The sequence below is a fragment of the Felis catus genome, chromosome B3, assembly GCF_018350175.1.
Source record: "Felis catus isolate Fca126 chromosome B3, F.catus_Fca126_mat1.0, whole genome shotgun sequence".
NCBI classification, from domain to species: Eukaryota; Metazoa; Chordata; class Mammalia; order Carnivora; family Felidae; genus Felis; species Felis catus.
The window spans coordinates 117,240,736-117,266,955 of NC_058373.1; the positions used below are offsets into that span (position 1 = coordinate 117,240,736).

Genomic DNA, 26,220 nt, shown 5'->3' on the forward strand with positions numbered 1-26,220 from the left:
GACGTTCTTGAAAACACAGAAGGAAAGCAACATGTTTCATCGTGTCTCCTTTCCCCCCGCCCCCCGGTAGTAGCTATCATCAAGCTAACTTCTAGCTCTTTCTTGCTTTCTTGAATTTATATATTTCTGTATATACAACAATTTAGGGAGAATAATAGTAGAGAACAACTTTTCCCTTAAATAAAAAATTACAAAATAGAAAAATGATAGAAAAATCAGAATTACATCGTGCCCATCAAGGGGGGAAAGAAAATCAAAGTGTGATTTTTTTTCTTTTTTAGATTGAACTAAATAGGCCTGGGTTTGTTTGCATCGTGGACATAGTATTCTTAACAAGGTACTAGAAGCTTGCAAGGCCACTTGAAGCCTAGACTCAGAAATTGTACATCCTCGCTTCCACCGTATTCCATTGGTGAAAGCAAGTCATTAAGACCAGCAGATTCAAAAGGTGGAGAAACAGATTCTACGTCTGAGTGAAGGACAGTGGCCTTTTTCATAGTCTACCAAAGCCATGACTTTGTCGTAGGTTATTAACAGAGTTAAATGAGTTAATGTAAGTAAAGTGCTTGGAAAAATACCTGACATATAGTAATTACTATTTTGTTATGATGATGACTATTATTTCTAGATGTTTCCCCAGGAGCTTATTAAATGTCTTTTAATCTTTTGTTTAGTTTTTTAAAATGATGTGGGAGGAATAGCAGTGACTTTTGAGGCCCTGAGAATGCTACTTACGGGCTGATGTCCTCTGCCATCTAAAACAAGGGTGTGTGAGGTGATAGAGACCTTTCTTTGGCCTCTCAGAGGCCCCTCGAGGTGGTGCTGTTGGGGATCCCCAGGATCCTGTGTTTTCATGCTTTTTTCCTTTCTTCTGTCAAAATTAATGCCCATCCTTTATTTTTACCATTGTAGTGTTTACTAAATGTGAGAGATGTGTCCCTTTACAGGAGAGCTGTCTTGTGAGTATGGGTGTGGTGTGACCTTTTTATTATAATGTTACTTGACTATTTGCGAATAACCAAAGCCATGGATAGACTAATTGTGCTTGCCTGTAGCCTTTATGCATCTATAAAATTAAAAAAAAATTAAAAATTACATTTTAGCAGAACAGATTTAAAAATTAAAGGCAAGAAAACGTTGGGGATTTCAAACTAACGGCCTTGACCTAACATGACAGATGATGTTATTTTTACTAAAATGACATCCTGGCTCCAAACCACCATGGCCTTTGACGCCTTCATTTTCCCACAGTTTCCTCTGCGAAGATGACTGTAAGCCCTTCCATTTCACAGTGTGCTGTGACATTACTCCTCCTTTGTTTGGCAAGAAAGCACCAAGACATCAATTGCACCTCCGTCCACCTCTCTTTGGCCTGCGGTAATTAGCGTGGCACTCCTTGGTGTGTGCCGACTTGATTATAAACACAAATATGAAGGCTGAAGTCATCTAGCACTGCTTGATTATAAGATGGTTATATAATTTAGTGCCTGTAAAATTTTCGTGTGCAGGGGCGCCTGGGTGGCTCAGTCGGTCAGGTGTCTGACTTCGGCTCAGGTCATGATCTCACGGTCTGTGAGCTAGAGCCCCGTGTTGAGTTCTGTGCTGACAGCTCGGAGCCTGGAGCCTGCTTCGGATTCTGTGTCTCCCTCTCTCTCTGTCCCTCCCCCGCTCGTACTCTGTCTCTGTCCCACAAACATGAATAAACATTAAAAAAATTTTTTTTTTTAATTTTAGCGTGCCCATGAATCACCTGAGGATCTTGGTAAAATGCAGACGGGGATGGGGCCTGAGATTCTGCATTTCAAATAGATTTTCAGGTTTATGTTCATGCTGTTGACCCAAGGACTGCTTTGAGTGCAAGGATCTGATTGTGCCTCTATGAATACTCTTAGATTATTATTTCAGCTAAATACGCAAACGTTGGTCAGTAGAAAATACACATGTCGGTGGATATGTTCATGGTTCCCAGTGTCAGAATAACCACTAAAACATAAAAGGCAGCTAGGTTATTAGAGTATTATAGAGGCCCTGTAGGAATCAGATCCTGACACTAGGTGTGAAGCTGCACGTACTGAATGTCAGGCATCACCAGTAATATATGAGGAATGACGATTGGATGAAGTCCTCTCTGGACTTTCCAGATATAACTCGCAGATGACTCCTCTGCCAGCGGGACAGGCCAACTGAGGTTTTGCCTCTAATAAATCACATCTCTCCCTTTTTACCCAGGCAAAAATTTTTTGTACCTTATTCACCACTTACATTTTTCCTGGTCTTAGAGTTAACAAGAGCTCCCTTTTTCAATTTTAATGTCCTGAGGGCAAGGATTATGTTCTATTCGTTTTTGTACTTTCACACAGTGGGCATATAAACAGTTGTGGAACTGAATTTATTAGCTAGATAAATCTTGTGAGTGCCCTTTGCTATTTGCATAACTAAGGTTTGATTTTCTTAAAATTCTAGGAGTTTTGCCCTCTTTCATATTTCAGGACACATTACTTTATTTACTACTTTTTTTTTTCTTTTTTCTTTCTAGGAAATATTCCCCAAACTTGACTGACTGAAGCTCAGTCTCTGATATTTGAACTCACACCACATTTTTATTCTTGGCTCTGAGATGCCCTTTGCTTTTTATTTTGTTCTGAGGATACTCTTTGAGAAGATAAGAAATGCTTGTAGATATTTAGTGGGTAATTTGTGGGACCAGATTTATCTTTTCTAAACAGTCCCACAGTAGTCTTCTGGAGAGGCAGTAGGGTGAATTTGTCTTCAATTAAAGAAAAGTCAAGATTGTAGAGAGATACCGAGGCATTGGCTTTGTGCATAAAATATCTTTTCTATGGGGAAAAACAAAACAGTGCCCAACTTTATCAATAGACCATTATAAGTTGTCTTTGACATGGGCTCCCAGTACATTCCAGTTCCTCTTTTGGCTTGAGAAGCTGTCAGATAATGATTGGGACAAAAAGCTCTAGAGGTCACGGTGGGATACCTAGCAAACATAGGGATACTTTGTATAGCACATCATTGAACCAGGTAGATAGCAGGTAGAGAGAGACCAGGGAGATAGCATATGAGTGGTAAGGCAATCTTCCCATGGTTTGATATGATTTTTTTTCTAGTTGTTTGTCTGTGCCTATCTTTCCACCCACCCATCTATCTAGCCTGCCTGCCTGCTGCCCATCTATCCATCCATCCATCCATCCATCCATCCATCCATCCATCCTCTTATTGAAGAATAAGACACACACTCAAAACAAAAACAAACAAAAAAACCCCCAGACAATGCAAGGATAGCTTACTGCAATGATTCCTAAAGTGTGGTCTCCAGATTAGCAGCACCAGCATTGTCTTAGAACTTGGTAGAAATACAGACGTTTGAGCTTCTATGTAGACTTTAAAATCATAAACTATGGAGGTGAGATCTCTGTTTTAATGACCCTCCAGAAGATTCTCATGCATGTGCTTGAGAACCACTAGTTTAGTGAATTAGGTGGACATTTTTCTAACTACCTTGTAGGTCAAGAAATAGAACTTTCCAGTTAACTCAGAAACCCCTCTATGTCCCTCTTCCCAACCACAGCTCCTTCCTTCCTCCTGAAAAAAACACTCTCTTGAGTTTCTCAGTAATTGTTCCTTGTCTCTTTCTAGTTTTTTTTTATTGAAATGCACAACCCCAGATACTATAGTTTAGTCTTTCCTGTTGATAGTAAATTTGTCTTTCCATGTGCAGCCCCCTCAGCACTGTCGCTTTCTTTCTCATACAATGTATCTATTAAAGACCCTAGATTGTTTGGCTTGTTGGACTTCCTAGAGGGTAGATTTTGCTGGTAGTATACTCATGGCATAGTTCCATGTGATCCTCTACATTTCCTGCATATTGGCAGCTAGATATAGAGGCTTTATCAAACCCAAGCTTGATCCTTTTGCCAGGACTGTAGGTGGTACTGAGTTCTTTCATGACGAGGCATAGGATATGTAGCTTTACAGTTTTTTGATGTTATCAAGCATAACTGTTCAATACTTGGATCTATTGGGAGGTGTATATTGGCAATATTCTGTCATTTCATTTTCACTTTTACTTATTAGCTGGAATAATTTATGTAGAATAAATGTGTATCACTATATGGCTCCCCAGTGATAGATTCATACATGAAAAGCAGATCAAAGGCTCCTTTTTCTTTTTATTTACCTAGTTTTCAAAATGATGAATTGTTTCCCTGTGATGTTCAGAAAATAAGCAGTTATTTATTAAAATGTCATTATGAACTACTAGGTTTGAACATATTGGAAGACTGCCAAACGTTGGCAACCTTACCCTTATTAAAGCTCAAACTGCCCTTACCTTTGGCCAATGGGAGCTTCTTCCGCTTGCTTCCTGATTCCTCTTGATGGGACTTGTTCTCTGACTTCTTCCTTTTTTTTTCTTCATGTTCATCTTGTACATTTCTTATCCTAGATCAGCAATCAGCCATTTCTCCAAGAAACCTCCCTTTTAATAGGAATAAGATGAATAAAACCACAAACTAGGCACTCATGGCTACTGGCTTTGTCTTTTATTTTTTTTCTGCATCTTTTCCATGACAGAGCTAGGAAATATTTATATCTACATGTCTTTTTCTATACCTACATATAGATATAGTGGATTTATATATATTATAATTAAATATGTATTTAAATATAAATAAAGTGAAAATACTTCACAAATTTATTCTAAAGTTTACAATGGAGGACTACAGAGTTTTTACTTAACTTCTTCTCTCTCTTTCTTTAGTGTTTATTTTTGAGAGAGAGAACGAACAGGGGAAGGGCAGACAGAGAGGAGCTCTCTGTCTCCCAAAACGGGCTCTGCGCTGACAGCACTGAGTGTGATGCGGGACTCGAACTCACAAACCATGAGATCATGACCTGAGCCGAACCAACTGAGCCACTCAAGTGCCCCCACTTAACTTATTCTATATGGCGTCCATATCTCATTTCTTCCACTGTAAGAATCTTGGTTCTCAAGGACACAGAAGATGTTAGCTTAGAATATTTCTTTTTTCTTTCTTTCTTTTTTTTTTTTTAAATGTTTATTTACTTCTGAAGGAGACAGAAAGGGTGTGAGAGGTAGAGGGGCAGACACACACACACACACACACACACACACACACACACAATCTGAAGCAGGCTCCAGACTCCGAGCTGTCAGCTCAGAGCCCGACGTGGGGCCTGAACTCACAAACTGCAAGATCATGACCTGAGCCAAAGTCGGATGTTCAACTGACTGAGCCACCCAGGCGCCCCTAGAATATTTCATAATTACCCATTTGCTCTATTCCACATTATACATATACTATTATTACTATCACCACCAACTATGATCACTAAAAAGAGTTGAGAATTTTTTATGCATGTGTTATTTTCATTTTCCCCTAATTCTTTATGGTTACACCAAATCTGTGTTATTAGCCAATTCTTAGTACATGCTATACTCTTCAGCATTTAACCTCTGTTTAATGTTAATTTTTAGTTTTATATATGTAATGCTTACATCATCTCTGTATCCTAGTCCTTTGGTTATCTGAAACTCATTCTCTAGTAGATTCCTTAGGAAGGGGGTTACGGTTCAGTTTTGCTAGACATCGAATCCTGGGCTCGGATTTTCTTTCTTTGAATATCTAAATATGTTCCTCAATTATCTTATGGCATAAAACGTTGCTGTAAATTCTGATAATCCAGTTTTCTTTCTCTTGTCGGTCATATTCTCTTTTTGCCTGGAGTTTGCCCAGTTGTTTTGTTTTGTTTCGCTTTTTCCTTTAAAGTCTTAAAATTTTACCAGTGTATGTCTTGGTGTTGGTGGTTCTGGGTGATGATTCTCACATAGGTAGTTTCTTTTTAAATTATATGTTAACGTGCAATTTACAAATTGTTCTATTTTAGGAAAGTTTTCTTCTTTTTTTTTTAGGAAAGTTTTCTTTATTAAAGTTTTTTTTTTAATTTTAACTTTTATTTATTTATTTATTTATTTGGTATTTGTTGTGTTCCTTTGTTCCAAAATTTCCCCCCCCCTTTCAGAATCTCCTATTATTTTATTTTATTTTATTTTATTTTATTTTATTTATTTATTTATTTTCAACGTTTATTTATTTTTGGGACAGAGAGAGACAGAGCATGAACGGGGGAGGGGCAGAGAGAGAGGGAGACACAGAATCGGAAACAGGCTCCAGGCTCCGAGCCATCAGCCCAGAGCCTGACGCGGGGCTCGAACTCACGGACCGCGAGATCGTGACCTGGCCGAAGTCGGACGCTTAACCGACTGCGCCACCCAGGCGCCCCTGACGTTTATTTATTTTTGAGACAGAGAGAGACAGAGCATGAACGGGGGAGGGGCAGAGAGAGAGGGAGACACAGAATCGGAAACAGGCTCCGGGCTCTGAGCCGTCAGCCCAGAGCCTGACGCGGGGCTTGAACTCATGGACCGCGAGATCGTGACCTGGCTGAAGTCGGACGCTTAACCGACTGCGCCACCCAGGCGCCCCTCCTATTATTTTATTATGTTGCATCTTATTTGCTTGTCTTCAAAGTTTGTCACTTTTCCTGTAACACTTTCTTCATTTTTTTTTTTTTTTGATTTGAAACTTTCCATTTTCTCCTTCTATTTATCTGAAGGTATTATTATTATTTTCATTCACTCTTAAGTTCCTCCTAGTTAAGATTTTATTTCTAAAATTTCTAACTCCCTCAAGTTCTGTCACCTCATTTCTGATGTTTTTTTAGTTTATCTATTCTGGTTTCTTCATGTCCAGTATATTTTCTCGGCGTCCTTTGGCACATTTGGAAATTGTATATTACAGTTTTAATCTGGTTTTTGAGACTGTTTTCTTGGGTGTGCTTTTATCAACCTGTAGAGGTGGTATTTTATTCCTTTCTCTCTTGTTCTTATAGTAATATTGGGTAGAATTTGATCTCAGTGCTTCTCTGTTGCTCATTTTCCTGAAGTTTCAGCAAGAGACTTGGTTGAGATACTTTTTTCTAACTTCCCAGAACCCCCTCTTCAAGTCATGTAGTGTCTAAAAACAAACAAAACTTACTGTCTTACTTACTTACTTCTTACTGAAATTTCCTACTTTTGTTTTCCATCCCCACTGTTCGCTGAATCTTCCGTTTTCTCAGTTTTGTTATTCCTGTTTTGCTCAATTTCGATTTTTCTCTCCAATGCTTTGCTCTCTCCAATGGGAGGCTCTGTCTTGACAGCAGGAGTTGGCTATTTGTGTATTTGCCGGTGGTTTATGCTTACCTGCTTGAACTTTGGTGTTTGGGGAGAAGGTTATCTTATCACCTAGGTTTGTTGTAAATGTTACTTACATATTTTTTATTTTTCTATTTAAACGCTGTATGTTTATATGTGGGGATTCCAGGAGACCTACCCCCCCCCAAACCAAACCAAAACCAAAACAAAAACAGAAAACAAACAAACAAACAAACAACAAACAAAACCCCACTATGTAGCTATCACCACCACCACCTCAGAACTTGTCTGTTGTTGAAATGATGATTATAGCACTTTGGACTTCAGAACTTGAGAGACCCTGCATTTTTAGAGCTGGGGCAAAATGTTTTCAAACACAATTGTAAGAGGGAAGGGAAAGAATTGGCTTCTAAAATGTAATGGATTATAATTCAGAGATGGGTGAGCTGATTCTGTCTCGACCAGCTACAGAGCAAACTCGGATAAAGACGACAATACACAACAGGAAGGTACGATGGGGGCCGAAGGGGGTTAATCAACACAGGTTAGTCTTCCTTTCATGGCCTACGCCTTTTCTATTTCTTCATCAAGCGGAGACACCTGTCTAGTTTCTTGCAGCAGACTATGTTAAGTGGTTAGAAGTGTGCTGGGTCTTGCCCGCCCTGCCTGCCTCGCCCTGCTGCTGTCTGCTAGCGGGCCATGGGGTGAAGGGAAGGGACTGGCCCCATATCACATAGGTGCTTTGAGAATCGGACCTCAGGCCTGCGTTTGCTTGGCTCCGATCCAAGATTCCTTCTGCCACCACAGTTTACCTATCACCAAGTATTAAGAAGATGGATTTATTAGCCCAAAATAAAACTGGCTGATGTGGACTGTATGCTGTTTTTGTTTTTGTTTTTTTTTTTTTGAAGAATATTGTGAATTCTCCTTCCTTAAAAATCAGGGTTACCAAAAATAAAAATTAAAAAATACATTATAAAGAAGAAATCAGGGTAATAGCTATCACTGTGGCATTCTTCTGTTCACATAGCTGTCACTATTCAGCGAGCAGCTTGCTGTGCTGTTTTCCGGGCCTCGTTGGCTTCTTGCCACGCGTGTTTTTTTTTTTTTGAGAGAGAGAGTGTGTGTGTGTGCAGGGGAGCAGGGGTGGAGCAGAGAGAGAGGGGGAGAGAGAACCTTAAGCAGACTCCATGCCCAGTGTGGAGCTCACATGGGGCTCAATCTCGCGATCGTGAGATCATGACCTGAATTGAAATCAAGAGTCAGCTGACTGAGCCACCCAGGCGCCCTGGCACTCACGTTCTTATTTACTGCTCATCATCTGGCAAAGTACTATCATCATCCCTAGTTTATCCAAGAGGAATCCTAATACAACCTAGAGTAAGTGTGTTGTCCAAAACTACCCTGCGAATGAACTGTGGGTCCATGAAAATAGACACCCTCTTCTTCTTGGTGTTCTGGGCAGCAGAGAGCAGTTTCTCTTCATCACTGTGGCCACCATGGTCTGTGCACCCCAGGACCCCCCCCTCCCCCCGTCTCTGCCCCACTGCACACAGACACACACGGAGAGTGGATGAGAGAGTACCCTGAATGATTATCTTGAGAGTAAGTCTGTCTTGTAGCGGCTATGTCTGTTTTCCAGCCTTCCCCCTTTCCATCTCTCTCCATCCTTGGCAGCCAGTTCTTTGGCAATCAGACCGGTGTATCTTCCTTACTCATGCCAACCTGGACATCTTTGTGCCATTCTCTGTGTAAAACTTCTACCTGGACTCTTTATAATCTGTTACTTTGGATACCTCTGGTTGTAGAAAAGCAGTAACTAAAACAGAAATGTTTAGGGCGAAAGAGCTTTTTGTCTGATCCTTTAGGTCCATTGGCCCAGATAATCGTCCCAACGACTGCGTGAGGCTGGGGGGCAGGAGGCATGGCCCATGCTTTGCCAAGCCTTCATCTTTTCAGGGGCTCTTCATGTCCATTGGCTTCCTCACTTGTCTCCTCGTCTTGACCTTTATCTTTCTCCAATCCATTGAAGACATTAACCAACTCAGGCCCTAAGACGCTTCTTTCTCTAGGTCACCTTCCTATCTAGCACCCATGATGCCTTCTCATTGTTCCCCAAATCAAACCCAAACTCCTGTCTGACTTGGAGACTCTAATTTTGCCTCACTGAGCTCTTTGAGAAGAGGACCTAGGTTTGTAATGGTCTGTAATCCTTGTCTTCCTTCCACTCTGCCTCTCTCTGCCCCCTTTGCTTTTACTGAGTAACATTTTCTTTTCCACAGTTACTGTAAAAAGAAATCAATTCTGTTTAGCTAAAGTAAATTACTTCCAACTCTCCTTACATGGAAAAAAAAAAGGCGCTAAAGTGCTGACAGATACTGTCTCGGGATAGAGGGATGTTCTTGCTGTTATCCTTCCAGAATGATCAGAAACAAATTTAACTGGTGAATGGCCGTTCCACGTGGAAGGGAAGTGGTAACTAATGTAAAATTAGTAGCCCTCCCAGGAGGATTCACAGTGTTTCTGTGTCATTTGCCACTTCTACGTTACAAATCAAATAGCAGTCTCACCTGGGAAGGCAGGATGGGTCTGTCCTGTCCACCTTCATCTCTTTAAAATATAGCTTGAGTAACAGAGCCACATAAGCATGTGAAAATTTCTAGAGCATTGCCATTATATATTATTCACCACACCCCCAACAGGGTTTGGATCAAATGCCTTTTCCTGACGGAGTTCACTGCCTCCACAGATCAAGAAACCTGAGGAAGACCCCATTTGTATGTGTGTGGCCAGCAGTACCCATGGGGGGTGCGTAGCTCAAGGGAGCTTCAAATAGCCGTTCAGGATGGACTCAAAAAGGGAGCCTCAGAGGAGCAGACAGACCATTTGCCTAAATCATTTTATGCCCGTAAAAATTGGCAGACTTCAGCTGGTGGCAGGTGGATTTTAATTCGTGTCTGGATGTTTCTTAACTACAAACATCAAGAGAGCCGGATGGGTCACTCTCTGCAGGCAGTTTCTCGGTTTTGCCCTCCTCCTTGGCTACCGTGCTATTTGTCTCTTTGGTATAATCCCTCTTGGAGGCCAGAATCCCCTGGCAGAGCTCCGGGTCTTAGAGAAATATGGCTGTAAAATGCTCGAAGTTTATTCTGATGATACTTGTCACGCTGGGCAGATGGTGGCATTTACCACGTTGATTGGCGAGGAGTGTTCGCGCTCCCAGACGCAGATGGGCCAAGAGGCCTTCCCGGCAGCCTCACATCCGCCCGCTCCAACATCCATCGCGGCTGCTAGTCAGCGGCCCCCTCTTTGTTCCGGTAACACTTGTGCTTGCGTTTCTTTCATGTTGCCCATCGGTGGTGGTGACGATCATCTGCCTTGATGAATGCCCCCTACCAGGCTGGCTGTCAAGTCTTCAAGGGCAGGGACCTGGCTTCTACTCCAGGGGCTAAGAGGTTCTGCACTCTGTGCAAGGTCACCTAGCAGCCGAGTGGCAGCAGCGCAGGATTCTAAGCTTCATTCATCAATCTCCAAGGCCCAGGCTGTTAATGAGAAGGCCTGTCATGTCATAGCCATCATAATGGCCCTCTGAGGGCAGAATGATGGGCGTAAAATCGTCCATCATCCTTTGATAATTACAACAGTAATTGTTTATTGGGGTCTTAGGAACTGCACCAATCACTTTAAATTTTTTTTTTTCAACGTTTATTTATTTTTGGGACAGAGAGAGACAGAGCATGAACGGGGGAGGGGCAGAGAGAGACGGAGACACAGAATCGGAAACAGGCTCCAGGCTCCGAGCCATCAGCCCAGAGCCCGACGCGGGGCTCGAACTCACGGACCGCGAGATCGTGACCTGGCTGAAGTCGGACGCTTAACCGACTGCGCCACCCAGGCGCCCCAACCAATCACTTTAAAGACATTATTTCAGTTAATCTTCCCAACAATCCTATGCATAAATAATATAACCACCATTTTCAGATGAAGAGAGTGAAGTTCACAGAAAGTAAGAGACTTGCCATCCAGGTTGCACAACTAGTAAGTAGCTCCAGCCCTCACTCAGACTGCTCTGTTTTTGAAGCCCTGGTCTTGTCTGCTGTGCTTTAGTGCCTGTTGGCACAAATGGACGCTTGACATCTGAGAACAGCTCCAGACAGGGAGCCCCTCATCGGTGTGTGTCACTCTTCTTCACTGAAGCCCAAGCGCTGTAGATCATTTGCAGCTGCCTTGATCATAAGAAAACACACACAGGGACAAGGACACTTTAGATCTATGCACTCAGACAAAGAACACTTTGTCATACACTCAAAACGAGGTGTAGAAAATAATTGTTATGTGTTGTCCCACTTTTCATTTGAAGTTAGTAGGGATCTTGGGAGTGACGGTTGCCAACTACCAGCCAATCCCCTGTCAACCCCCAAATATACCCACTTCTTGCTTCTTGCTTCTTGCTTCTTGCTTCAGTCGTGGTCAAGGGCGTGGCTCTGACAAGTTCACCCTACCATGTGGACGATTATGGTGGGAGGGGGTGTGATGGTGGCCGTGATACCCTCTATCGGTGTACCCTGTATTTGCGCACACATCCTTATATAATCAACTTCAGGGATTGGGTGACCAAGCATCATAGATCATTATCCCCCTTTTCCTCGCGGAACTGAATCTCGAAGGTGGTTGAGTGGCATAGGGTGGATTCAAACTCAGGGCTTCCATTTTCTGATCCAGTGCTCTTTCTGTTAGAGTCGTTACTCTCACACTGTGGGGTGTGGAGGTGCCTCAGATACCTATCATGATGAGGGGGGACGAGGGGACTCAAGGACCTACAGCCTGCCTTAAATAGAACTGATCCACTTTATCTGACTGATTCGTAAGGGTCTGCGTGAGGTTTTCTTTTATAGAAAGGTGCTGGCATTTTAACAGTTTGCTCTTTCTGTGTAAACACTACCAAACGTAGTTCTTATTGTGCATGCATGGGCGGGCTGGCGGGGGCTCAGCTGGGCTCTGCTGGCCGCCATAACTCTGGCAGCAGCAGTGGGGCTCCCTGCTTCTTCCTGCAAGTGTACGGGTCGGCTGGGCTGGCTCTGTGGGACCAGTGTGCTAGCCAGGGCATGCTTTTCACAGTTTCTTGGCTTGGGCCTGGAACTGGCCTACTCTTGCTCCCAAAGCAAGTCACAGAGCCAAGGCCGAAGTCAGAGGGCAGGACGGTTCGCTGCCTCTTTATGGGGCCTGCGGCAAGGTCACGGATGCAGGGAGGCATGAAAAGTTGGGGCCAATAATGCAGTCTGTCACGACTACTTTCAAAAATTGGGATATCACTGCACGGTCTGAATTTGAAGGCTGTTAAAGTTCTTCAAGCCACATATACCCATGGCCTCCGGGGAAGGTGGCTGTGTCTAGTGAAGGACAGGAGCTCTGTACTCAGAGATAATCAGGCCCAAGGAGTGTTGCTTGTTAGTGGTGGCCAGTTTGGGCTGTGGTCATCCTCGTCTGTTCAGAGTCCAGAGTGCTGACCATTACACCATGGAACCCCACATCCCATCTTTTCACTGCTTGCTCAGGTAGGGTGATGTTTAAGTGTGTGTGTGTGTGTGTGTGTGTGTGTGTGTGTGTGTGTGCGTGTATAAGGGTACAAGATACGTGCCTCTGCCTACCAACCTCATCAGCTCCGTCCTTGTTTTAGCTGAAAGCTTTATTCTGTGCTTTGCTCCCCCTTCTCTCCCTGCTGTCCCCCAGCATTTATATTAGGTTGGGCTACAGAGCTCTCTCCCGCCACCAGCTCCTTGATTGTCAGTGTCAGCTGCACCTCTGAGCTCTAAGCCTTTACCTGCCGAAAGCCTTTCCTAGGTGGTTTGTACCTTCTGACCCCAGTCTGGCTAATTTACCTTCATAAACTGTCAGATTCTGCTAAGGTCATTTAATTCTGTCATCTTGTAATGTTCAAAAAAAAAAAAAAAAAGTGGATAAGAGGCCAAATGATGAGCCATCCGCCCCGGAGTACAGCACGCCAGCAGCATTCTATTTCATCATTGAAAAAACAGTGCGGGAGTTACCAAGCAGAATATTTATTAAAATGGACTCCATGAGGAGGTTGTAAAGACAAATGCGAAATATCTAAATGTGCAGAGTTACAGGCTCAGAATAAAAATGATTTCCGGAATGTTGGGGCACACAGAGTCTCCCATCTTACCCACTGCTCTCGTTCCCAGTACGTGTGACCGCATGGGTGGCAATCGCTAAACGTTGCAAGTCACGTATGCCACTTGATCCGAGGTCTCCTCACCAAACATCCGAGTGGGAGGGCGATCATGTTGTGACACAAGTGATCTTGATAAAGGGAAACAAAATCATTAGGTGATACGAAAAGCCACGCATCCGGGTCTGTTTAGTCAAAATCGATTCCAATGACATTTAAAAGGATGGAAAGAATCATAGCCAGAGGCACTATGTAAGCATGGCCACTTTATGTGATTTAGTGAGTCCTTTTCTAATTATTGGCAGTCAATGCTGAGTGTATCCACATGCTAAAATCCATTTCCTTCTAATAAGAACCCATCCACCTGGACCTCAGTTATGTGGCTATCTTGTCAACATGGAGCAGGTCTCGGAATAGGAGGGATGTGGGAAGGCCACCCAAGCGTCATCTCAAGTGTCTCAGTCAGGGTTTGATCAGAAAAGCAGAGCCACTAAGACTTATCATCTGGATTTCACCCAGGTAGTTGTGGGATCTGGTTAAACAGTCAATGGAAGGTTGTGACATCTGGTGCCAGGCATCACTAGGGCAGGCAGTGAGGAGGAAAGATGGATGTGACCTTGAGGAGGGAGAGATGAAGTGGAACCCTTGAGGACAAGCTGGCATCCACATTCGTGGACTGCAACCCACGTTGGTCTCTCGCTGCCATCAAGTCGCGTCCATGATGGGGTCGAATTCCAGGAGCCACCGACTGACCTTCATCATGGAGCTGAGCATGCACCTGACCAGGAGTCAGAGACGGTGAAGGAGGCATTCCAGAATGGGCTGGACAGGTCCATTTGCTGACTCTTGACAACGAAGTGGCCAGCAGTAAATGAAGACACACAGAGTTGCGGAAGCACCTGACACCCCGCACCAGCCTTGCAGATGCAGAGAGACCACAGCTGTTCCTCCACTTCCTTCTTTCCGTCTCACCCGCATGCTTCCTGGGGTCCGTGCTAACCCAGAGGAGCGCAGGGGACGGAAGCGTGGGAAACAGAGTTCCAGCTTAGCTGGTTAGCGCGACGTAAACCTACCGCTCTTGGTCTTGCTAAGCCCATTTTTCACATGTGGCCCACCCAGACTGAAATAATCCCTGTTGGTTCGCCATCTTATAGGGGCCACTATTTACCTCGTTTGCCCAATTTGGGTGCTAGGTGCTTAGGTGCGAACATCAGTTCTCGATTGCCTGTTAAGGATCTTTTCACTCTTGAATTTGTTATGACGTCCAAAAGATTATTTGAGAATAACCGAGTGTGGCACCCTATACTTGTATCTCCTGTGGAGATACATAAACATAAATGGATATGAATATTATGCACACATATAGGCTACAAATAATATACAGCTATTGATATAATATGGTCTAGCAATATCATGCACAGTCCTCATCAGTGAAACCCAGGAATGAGAGTAGCTTAGTAGGCTAACAAATATTGGTTGAACACCTACTGTGTGTCAGGTAGTACTAAAGCCACAGAGGATACAGCAGTTAATGGACCAGTATCAGCCCTAAGCAGTTTACATTCCATTCCAGGGTGGCTCAGCCAAGACACTGTTGATGCTCCTGGCTGGATACTTCCTGGCTGTGGGGATTGTTCTGTGCATTGTAGAATGTCTAACAGCATTGCTGGCCTCTACCCACTGGATGCTAGTAGTCTTTCCTCACTCCTCTCCCAGTGGAGACAACCAAAAATGTCTTTAGATATTGCCAGTTGCCCCCTGGAGGGCAAAGTCACCCCCAGTTGAGAGGTACCGTTTTAGACAGTAAGTCCCATTGACATACTTTTGGGCGCTAATAGGTGTCACTGAGGGGGCACATGACCATGTTCAGGGTAATTAAGAAAGTCCTCCTTGTGAAGGATTGGCATTTGAGATGCAGCTTGCTCTTCAGAGCTTGGAGGTCAAAGTACTTGTGGCAGAAGGAAGAGCCAGCACCTAGGTCCTAGGTCAGAGCAAGCTTGGGATTTTAGAGAGCAGAAATGCCATGGGACTTGGAGCATGTGCAACATGGGGAGAGGGTGGGGCCTCAACCTGGGTGGTTTTGTTACAGGAATCACGGCTTGGAGCCTGCATTTAACCCTGGCTACTCTGGGAAGTCATGGGAGAGGTTTGATCGGGGGAGCGACGAGAATTATTCCTTAAAAGGACCATGCTGGTTGCTATCAGGTGGGTTGACAGATGCCTTACTGTCCTGCAATGCTGGGCACTCTGCTTCCTCTGCCCAGTGACCTGTGGGGATCCATAGTAACCCTTACAGCTGCCTATTTCCATCTACCAGACTGATCAGCTAATGGTAGTTTTGGGTCTCTGTGTCTGACAGTGATTGAAATTGGATTTGAGAATATGGCCACTTTCATCACTGACATTTCTTAAATGCTGGCTACTTCGGTTTCTGGCCCTTCCTACAAGTGCCAGGCCCCATGCTCACCCCCCTTTTAAAAACATACCTTCTGTAGCCTTTGGAGAACATCAACTTCTCACTAAGGCTGTAGTGGAGGGAACTCCATAGATTTCGAGTTTGGGTGAAATACGAAAGTCTCCTGCCTGACTACTGCCCATGATACTAGTTTCATTTTGATCAGAAAGCCTTTGGGCTTCGGGCCATCTACTCCCCTCCCTTCCCACACATACCCCATGGCTTCACGAGGTTTTACTCTTTACTGGTTTCAGGCCCCCATTTATATTTGAATTACACAAGCATGAGCATTCACGCTCTTGACCCATAGAGGAGGCACTCTGTTTTTCCCGGGAAAATGGTTTACTTTCATTTTGGACACCATTTGGAATATACTTGGTTGTCTGGGTGGAGGCAGAAAAGTAGCCAGCAAGAAGAACCCAGCGAGAGGCAGTGGCGAGATATGGCCTCTGAAAGCCTGTGACAGTAGACCCGGGATTCAAAAACGTCTTCCTGTGGTCAGTCCAAGGTCAGTAGCTGCAGACACCACAATACGTAAGTTCTCGTGAGGCATTCGTTGTGTGACAAGCCAGCATGGCAATGATTTCCTAATAAAGACTATGAGACCTCGAGACAAGGTTAATTTCTTTTTAGCATTGCCTGCTAAGCAATGCAGGAAAATGTTTTACTTTTTAGTTACTCTTTAATTTAAAATGATTTTAAAAATGGAATGGTTTTGGCACTTAAAGAGTTACTTGGGGAAAAAAATCGATCCTCCAGAATGTTTCTCTACAGCTTACTTCTTTTCCAGATTTTCTTATTTGGCACAGATTTCAGTGGAATCTTCCAAAAGTCATTAATCCATTCTCTTGCTTCAGTGCATGTTTTCTTGATGGATATTATCTATTTTTCTGTTATGTTGTAAGGTTTCCAGGACACATAAAAGTTGGAGGATATATGGTCGATGCAAACTAATTCTAAAGAGTAATGAGATTGATTTCAAGGGGCACTTTAAAGAATACAAATGCCTTTCTTTCAGTTTTCCTGAGTGGATGTAAAAAGGAAGGGAAGGAACAGCATCTGAAGCTAAGGAAGGAAACATTTGAGGTGAAGAATCACTAAATAGGAGTCAGACGGAGCTTTTTAACACCGTGCCAGATAGCAGTTGCCTTAGACCATGGGCAAAAATGAGCACTTCAGGCACTTAAGAAGCATTTTTTTTTTTTTTCCTGGTAGATATTATTGGGCTTTGACAGGAAATCACACCCCGGTTGTCCTGAAACAAAATCAGCAGTAGTTTTCTATGGGCCATTTGTACCAGTGGTAGTTTTGTGGGAGGCAAGATTTACAAAATTGACCATGCATCTGAAAGGTCATTGAGCGAAAGGCAAGCGTGTGAGTGAAGGTTCCACGGATGCTCTTTAGGTTTTGCTCTTTCTGTGAACAGCCTGCATTTTCACTTCAGGAAAATAACAGTCATACACATACTCACAAATCACATTCAGCCAGTATTGATTTTAGCATTGTATGAAAAAGGACCTTTCTTGATGCTGTATGTGAATCAAAGGAGAGAGGGAGAGGGGGAGACTGGCTGTCTCTGGCTCTCGCAATTTAGAAGTGAGCGTATAGGTCCATGCACATGTAGCTATGATACTACATGCCCGGATAACACGTGTGTTCTCGTGGACCCGGGAAAATATCCCAGGTTGGTAGAAGAGTGTAGATTTCAATGGGACCTTGGCAGGTGGGGTCAATAAGAATATTCCGGTGGCAGAGATAGCTAGGGTGAGGCACAGAGCTGGGTGTTGCCAGCTTTGTTTTGTGAGGACAATAGATTCCTGTGATTCCAGCAGTGAGGAAAGCAGAAGTATTGGAAATGGTCTTTCAGAAAGATCCAAACTGACCTCGAGAGCAATTGTAAAGGTCTTGCTGATGAATTTGTATTGTATTTTCCATGCAATGCAGGATCCGTTAGAAGAATTTGAATAGGAGATGATCATGGAGCATTTAGAAGACATAATTTAAGTATAAACTATGACATATTTTCCTTGAAACCGTTAAAGAACCATAGATTCTTAGAGCTAGAAGGGACATTAGTAAGTACCTCATGAAGTGGTTTTCCGATACAGTGGGCAACCCTTCCTTCAAATGACATCTTAGCAAATGCCTCATCTATAAGACAGAATGAAGAGCAGTTCTGGTGGAAACATTATGGGAAGCGTCCTACATTTGCTCGTTTCTCTTCCCTTTGCCCCTCCGGCAATCCCCAAGCTACCTGCAGAGAAAGCTCACAATCGTGCCATTTTAAAGATGAAGTTCCTCAAGAGAAATGACAACATGTTTACAAAAAGATGTGTATGGCAATGTGACTAGCAGCTTTATTTATAATAGCTGGAAACTCGACCGAACCCAAATATCTATCAATGGAAGCATAGATAAACAAACTGTGGGGTCCTCACACAGTGGGGAATACTATGCCATAGTGAAAGGAGCACCCTCCAGACACGCATAACAACATGGATGAATTTCAGAAACATTAAGTGAGAGAACCACGCGTGACATCAAAGAATACACATTCTCTGATTCCATTTATGTGACATCCAAGACCTCTTAAAAAGAACGTATGGGGAAAGAAACTCGAAAGTGGTTGCCTGGGCAGCAGGGAGGAGGGCAGACTCAAAAGGGGTACAGGGGAGCCTTCTGGGGGGGTTGGAAATGTACTGTATCTTGTTTTGTGTGATGATTACATCTGTCTGTTCAGTTGTCAAGACTCATCAAACGAAACACCGAAGATGTACACATTCTCCCGCGTACGTTATACTTTAACTTACAGAAGCTGAGTTACCGACGACCTTAGACAGAAAGTTGCCCAGTTCCCATAGCCAGTTATGAGGAAGACTGGGGACTGGATATTAGGTTTTCTGGATTCCTGGTCCGGTACTTGTCGTCATATCTTCTCCCTCAGACTCATGCATCCCATTGACCAACACAGCATCAACGCTGACTCACTACCACCCGAAACTACCCCCACTAGCTCAAAAACTTCACTGCTGCTGAGAAATACTAACTTGTAGAGTTAATTAACTTGTAGAGAATAAATCTACAGTGCTGTAGAGCTTCTGAATCAGCTTCTAAAATCTTCCTACAGTAATGGGGCGCCTGGGTGGCTCAGTCGGTTGAGCGTCCGACTTCGGCTCAGGTCATGGGCTCAACAGTTCGTGGGTTCGAGCCCCACATTGGCCGTTGGCGCAGAGCCTGGGGCCTGTTTCACATTCTGTGTCTCCCTCTCTCTGCCCCTTCCCTGCTCGTGTTCTGTCTCTCAAAAATGAATAAACATTAAAAAAAATTCTTTTTTTAAATTTTCCTACAGGGAGGCCAAAACTGGCAAACACAGCCGCACTTTTCACACACTGTGCTTCGTGTATTTGTATTGCCGACTCATTGAGAAACAGTGCTCTATTCCATAGCCATGGGGGCCTTGTGTGACTTAGCCATGTTAATGCTAGATGGAAATACGGCAAGGGAGAAGACACTGGTGGCTTCCGTTGTAAACCTGTGAACACTCACTGGTGGCATGTCAGCTCTCGAGATACACCTGTTGTTGCATAGCCTAGAGGCTCACCTGCACAGATGAGTTGAACTGTAGTTCCACTCCATTTAGTGGTCACCAGTGGAGTGCCACACGCTGCTATGTTGTTTGGCCTGTATGTTAAGAGTATCATTGCAGGAGAAGGGGGGAGGTAGTGGGAGTTCATAACCTTCTTGCTCATGGAAGCACTGGACGGCAGAGCAGCACCCTTGACTTAATGACTGATCTACAGGAGGGTCTAGCTCTTTTATCCTCCTGCGGCTTTTGCTCATAGTCTCTCTGCCTGGAGTGTGCCGGGGGTGCGTTGCCCGTCCGAAGGGTCACACGTATGCCTGTATTCCTCAGTCTATGGAGAACGTTTCAAGGACTGGGACTGTGTCTTTGTCTTTGTGTTCCCAGTATCCACAACAGTGCCTTAATCTGGAAAGATGGATCTTAACTGGGAGCTGTTTTCCCCCGTTGCTCCAGGGAACATTTTGCAATGTCTGGACCCGTTTTTCAATGCCGGGACCTAGGGGCAGGGGGTACCTAGCATTTAGTGGGTAGAAGCCAGGGGTGCTGCTAATCATTCTATAGTGCACAGGACAGCTCTCCACAATAAAAAAGGTACCCAGCCCCAAATGGCAAGGGTGCTAAGGTTGAGATATCCTAACCTAGAATATACTTTATTGTAATAAGAGGTCAACAACATCATGAAATTGCTCACTCGGGGTCGGGGCCAATACGTTCCAATGTTATGATGAGTCTCTCGGCTTCTGTTACCACTCTTGATTCTCTGGGCATTGAAGTCCAGCTGCTTAATTAGAGGGGCAGAGATGTCTGACTGAGTCAGGTAGCCATCAGCCAAATTGGAATCACCTTTGGCTGAGTTTGAATCCGTCTGTCTTTTAAGCCAGTGTTGCCTTAACTTAGCTTTGGGTGTCTCATCCCTTCATCTGTAGCCAGGACAACAGGGGTCCTTGGCACAGATCTGCCTGCTTTGCTTAAAAGAGGTCTATGCGGGTGGGAAATGAACTCAGATTAAATTTATTCACCCAAGGCCACACAACAAGTATGTTTTGGAGCCACATTCAAATCCAGGATGTTTCCTTTCTAGTTTTCTTGGACTTTATTAAATGTTCCTGCCTTTCCCTGGTAAAATTGATTTCCCCTTGTCACCAATTCTCTAGGAATCTTGGTCCAGGGCTTCGGCTCTTCAATCAGTACAGGGACATCACTCTGTGATGAATCATAGTTTCACCTTCTGTCCTAAAACTGAGTTAGGCCAGCACTCCAGGTTCTACTTTCTTTATGGTCACTCTGTACACTTCACAAGAATCTTTCTTTGGTTTATGGTAAAAATTGAAATGTAGAAAAAAGTGGACTGAAATGAAAGACCAAACATTTTCAGTTAGGTTACTAATTAACTCTGTGACCGAGGGCAAGCCACTTATAAATCAGTCATCTTTAAAATGCTAAGACTCATTCTAGATCTCAAAACTTATGATCATGTGTGGAGCAAGGGGAACCCTCTTGCACTGTTGGTGGGAATGCAAACTGGTCCAGCTACTCTGGAGAATAGTATGGAAGGTCCTCAGAAAGTTAAAAATAAAAACCCTATGAGCCAGCAATTACACTGCTAGGTATTTACCCAAAGAATATAGAACTACAGATTCAAAGGGGTTTATGCACCCCAATATTTATAGCAGCATTATCAACAATAGCCAAACTGTGGAGAGAGCTCAAATATCTACTACTGATGAATAAAGAAAGTGTGGGGTATGTATGTATGTGTATGTATGTATGTATGTATGTATGTATATAAAAATATTATTCAGCTGTTGAAAAGAATGAAATCTTGCCATTTGCAGTGACACGGTTGGAACTAGAATGTATTATGCTAAGCTAAATAAGTCAGTCAGAGAAAGACAAATACCATATGATTTCACTCGTATGTGGAATTTAAGAAACAAAACAGATGAACATACGGAGAGGGAAACAAACCACAAGAGACTGTTAACCATGGAGAATAAAATGAAGATTGATGGAAGAAGGTGAGTGGGGGATGGGCTAGACGGGTGATCGTTATCAAGGGGGGCACTTGTTGGGATGAGCACTGGGTGTTGTATGTAAGTGATGAATCACTAAATTCTACTCCTGAAATCAATATTGCACTGTATATTACCTAACTAGAAATTAAGTAAAAATTTGAAAAGAAAAAAAATTATGATCATAGGGTTGGGGTTCTTTTTTACTATAACATATCTATTTTTCTTGGCTTAAACCTGCAATACTCAACAGCTTATCATGTAGGAAAGAACTGATCTAAAGTAGAAGAGGCAAGATTTGATTTTTCCTTAATTTTAAATTTTATTTAAATCCAATTTAGTTAACATATAGTATAATAATAATTTGAGAAGTAGAATTCAGTGATTCATCACTTACATAGAACACCCGGTGCTCATCCCAGCAAGTGCCCTCCTTAATGCCCATCCCCCATCCAGACCATCCCCCCACCCAACACCCCTCCAGCAACCCTCAGTTTGCTCTCTGTATTTAAGAGTCTCTAATGGTTTGCCTCCCTCTCTCTTTTTGTCTTATTTGATGTAATTGGTAGATACTGTGAAAAATGGTTTTAGACTCTGAGTGTGGATTGAAATGCTCCTTGTTTCCCTAAGAGGACTCAGTTTCTCAGATAGTCTCTGCCTCAATTTCCACATGTGTTATTTCAATGCGTGGACTAAACACAGAGCATAGTCATACATGACGTGATCATAATGCAAGTCATAGCCGGTACTTGGGAAACCTGTGGCCAAAATCAAACTTAGAATCAGGTATATTAGGAGCCACCTTCCGTTCCTGTGATGAGAAAGTATTTGTCATGCTCAAAAGCTAATAAGAGGGTTCCCCAAAATAACAGACCCAACATTGAATTTTAAACGGTGCGATTTTCAAAAATTTGACCTGTACAAAATCTTTCACAAAACACCTTATGTAGAACAAGGGTGGTGCGTGTTTAGTGAGAAATAATATTCCTCTAAACTTGGAAAAACGTTCTGAAGCTTCAGATGAAAAACATGGAAATGCCCCCTCTTCCTGACTCTGTAACAAACGTCCCCGGTCCCCGGTCTACTCGAGGACTGACTTTATCCCCAACTGACCAGAGCTGGATTACTCTGGATAATGACTGAAATGATCCCAAAATACCAATACGTAACAGACTATACAGAGGCACAGTATATAGTAACCACTTAAAACTTCCCTTTAAACTACTGACGGAAACACTAATTAAGATCTGAAATGGAAGCAAAGTAACACAATCCTTGTCATGTCCTGCAGCATGAGTGTGGAACTAGGTTCTTTCACCTACTACGGTATCATCACAAAGCAAGCATCGAATGTCTTTGCTGCTACAGTCTCCTTTGCTTTATTATGCTGTTTATTTCATGGGAAGTCTCAATATTAGTTATAAAAATGTCTGTGTCTGCAGCTGCATTTTTTCATCTCATAAACTCGCAGGGATCTCATCAATTCAACGTGCTTTGTAAGGTTTGCCGCAAACCACTACAGGCAAGGAGAGGCTTAATCAAAGTTTCTTCTTCATAATGAACGTGACACACAGAAAAAGCATAGCAACGAACGAGCCTGTGATTGTAGGTAAAGACTCATTATATGAAAGTCTATATTTAAATTAAGAGCTTGGGAATAGGATTCTTCAGTGTGCAAGAAAAATCACCCTAGGATGCCTACAAATAGTGTATCCTAGGCATTTGAATAGAATTTAATCTATAAACAGTTTACCCTAGGTTTTAAGCAATTCGTTGCTGGGGGAAAAACAAACCTGGGTTCTTTAAAATAGCAAAGTATTTGCAGTAACTGAACATTATTATAGCTGCAGAAATCCAAAGATAATTTTCTTTTGTATAATTTTTGAATTATAAATTGTTTATCTTTCCTTAATAACTTTTACTATAGACAGAGCTCCTTTTTTTTTTTTTTTTTTGTTCTGTTTACATAAAAGTGTCTGGAATGATTCAGTGACACAGATGTTGGAAATTAAGGACTCAGTTCAGACTGAAGCTTTTTATCCTCACCTGCCCCCCCCATGCTTTTATCCAGCACTAATTAATGTAAAGGTCAAAAGTCAGACAAAATGATGTGAAAAGGGAAGGTGGCAGCACTGGGGACCAGAATGAGGCCGTTGTATATAATGGAGAGACACCAGTTGACATTTTTCATGATAATCATTTTAAAGGGTTCTCTTTTGCTAGTCAACAAATACAAAATATGTGAACCTCCTCCAGTTGTAATAGACTTTACAGTTTGTAAATGGAGTTAGAAAGAGTTTGTAACAGAGTTACAACAGTTTGTAATAGAGTTAGAGTTCCACCTTTTCTTTCCAAATAGCCGGAGAGGACAGTCTTTGCTGGCGGCCCGAAGCCCAGTCACTCATAACACCCGGGGAAGGCTAGCAATGCCTGGATTCGAAGGGTGGCATCAAAAAGGAGATTGTACCACCCCCCAGGTGCTGAACAGAGCTCTCCTAGACTGTGGTAACCTGCTGGCAGGGTGATGACTGTGTACTTTATGCCAGCTCAGTTGTGCCATAGAAATGCTAAATCACCGGTTTTATGTAGTAGATTTGGGTTGGCAGAATTGCAAAGGTGAGTGCCAAGCCTGTGCCGATTGCCTCCTTTCCTCTCCCAGCTGCTCAGGTCCCCTTCCATCCCCCTTCCAAGTACAATAGACAGTTTTCCAAAGGAGACATCCAGATGGCTTACAGACACATGACAAGATGCTCAACATCGCTCATCGTCAGGGAAATGCAAATCAAAACCACAATGAGATACCACCTCACGCCTTTCAGAGTGGCTGACGTTTACAACACAAGAAACAACAGGTGTTGGCGAGGATGAGGAGAAAGGGGAACCCTCTTGCACTGTTGGTCGCAATGCAAACCGGTGCAGCCACTCTGGAGAATAGCGTGGAAGTTCCTCAGAACGTTCAAAATAGAACTACCCTATGATCCAGCAATGACGCTACTAGGTATTTACCCAAAGGATACAAAAATATAGCTTCAAAGGGGTACGTGCACCCCAATGTTTATAGCAGCATTATCACTACTAGCACACTATGGTGAGAACCCAAATGTCCACTGACTGATGAATGGATAAAGAAGGTGTGATGCACACATGCACACACACACACAATGGAATATAACTCAACCATCGGGAAAGAATGAAATCTTGCCATTTGCAATGACATGGATGGAGCTAGAATGTATTAAGCTAAGCGAAATAAGTCAATCAGAGAAGGACACATACTATGTGATTTTGTTCCACAAGAGACTCTTAACGGTAGAGAAAAAACCATGGGTTGATGGAAGGAGGCGGGCACCCTGGAGGGCACTTGTTGGGATGAGCACTGGGTGTCGTATGTAAATGATGAATCACTGAATTCTCCTCCTGAAACCCGTGTATGTTAATTAAAATTTAAACTAAAAAATATAATAGCTAATCTTCTGCCCAGTAAGTATAGTGAACAAATGGGATCCAGAGACGTCTGATACACTTTTTGGAGAAGTTTGGGGTGAGACTCTTTCTTTTAGTTTCCCCTTCAGAGAGAAGTCCTCATTTTCCTCACACGTTCATTCGTCTGCAGTTAGTAGAGATTTGTGGAAGGTGTGCCAGAGAGGGGTTGCCTTGGTGGGGTTGGCTGACCTCCTAGCCGGGATCGCCGGGCAGTGAAGTGGCCAGCCTCTGGCAGCCTGTCGGGTGAGGGAGAAGGCCGCTGTGTGGTCGTGTGGATCGTAGGCACACGGGAACATTCCCGTCTCCAGGCGCTGGATCCGGAGCACAGAAGCTATGCAATCAGATGCGCCGTGTCCGGTCATAGCTGTCTTGTGCCTTCGCCTTCTTGGCGGGGGGGGGGGGGGGGGGGGGGGTGGTGGTGTCCCCCTGCTCACATAGTGTTGACGGTGATGGCCTTGCGTCCTGCTGGTTAGTCCTTGGGCATCGGGAGCATTTTTGTCTCCTTGTGTATTTGCTCAGGTGATACCTTCGAATGCATTCAGGCCTTTTGGGTGGACGTGATTTAGGTGATTCTTCCTCAGAAAATAGAAGCACCTGCGTTCTCCATTTTGCACGTGGTGATCTTTAAATCAGGGCGTTGGAAGCGGCTGACTCTGTGTAGCCAATTCCGTGAGGCTGTCTTGATTAGGAGGACATTTGACTTGGATGGGCTAATGGGGCTGAATCAATAAGGAAAACACAGTTTCTGCTTGCCTGCCTTTTAAATGACTAAGAAATGCACGTAACGATTCCCCCCATTACTCCATTTAAGCCCCCACTTCTGATGCCACACCACATTTTTTCTCATCCTGTCTCTCAGCGTTAGCCCATCCCACAGTGAGTGGGTAGAGGGGAGTCATGAGGTAGGAGGTGCATACGTGGATTATTCATTACTTAGGAGAGAAAAAGCTGATGCTTGCTTTTTTTTTTTTTAACTTTTATTAAAAAGTTCCCAAGTCAACAGAACAGTATTAAAATTGTCTTATCAGAATGCCCTATTCTTTTGCATTTTCCTAGTTAAGGAGACTGCCATGAACTCTGGGGCCTGCCTAGGTGAGGGTCTTGAAAATATGATTAAAGATTAAATATTTGTTTACTGTTTTTGAGAGAGAGAGAGAGACAGAGAGAGAGCGAGTGGAGGAGGAGCAGAGAGAGTGAGACAGAATTCTAAGCAGCCTCCAAGCTGTCAGGGCAGAGCCGTACGTGGGGGCTCGAACCCACAAACCC

General features: G+C 43.4%; 1 protein-coding gene across 16 annotated transcripts in view; it reads left to right on the forward strand.

The window, feature by feature from the left end:
- The window catches only part of RGS6 (regulator of G protein signaling 6), a 606,431-nt gene that overhangs the window by 193,853 nt on the left and 386,358 nt on the right, over positions 1–26,220 (forward strand). The window lies entirely within an intron of this gene.